Source organism: Corapipo altera, unplaced genomic scaffold (genome assembly GCF_003945725.1).
Source record: "Corapipo altera isolate COAL_440 unplaced genomic scaffold, ASM394572v1 0, whole genome shotgun sequence".
Taxonomy (NCBI): Eukaryota; Metazoa; Chordata; class Aves; order Passeriformes; family Pipridae; genus Corapipo; species Corapipo altera.
Window position 1 is genome coordinate 88873004 of NW_020884872.1, and position 512 is coordinate 88873515.

Sequence of the window (512 nt, forward strand, 5' to 3'; positions counted from 1 at the left end):
TTTTCTTTTCTTTTCTTTTCTTTTCTTTTCTTTTCTTTTCTTTTCTTGACATTAAATCCAGAATTCGGAAAGGTTATGACTTATGAGTGTGTACAATGATGTGAATAAGTTGTTTGGGTTTTTTGTTTGTTTGTTTAGTAGAGTGAAAAAATCAGCAAATTCCATCAGCATTTATTTCAGATGCGCTTGCTCACTTTTTCATTTTCCTTGTTTGAGTACTTTATGATAGATATTAGTTAGCAAGAGTGATAGGTGAAAAAAGTGACATTTTGAATGATTACAAGAGAATTCTCATCAAAAGTAATTTTGGGATTAAAAAGCATTAGAACTGGCATTGGAAAACTCTTTCTATAAGAATGTCATCTAATCAGGGAACAGAAAACTATCATCTGATATACACTATCAATCAATATTAACCAATACAGCTCAACAAAGAATGTTGAATGCTGCTGTAAATTTCTCTTGAACAAACTATAAATCAAGAATATATGCTTAAATTATATGACAAATAA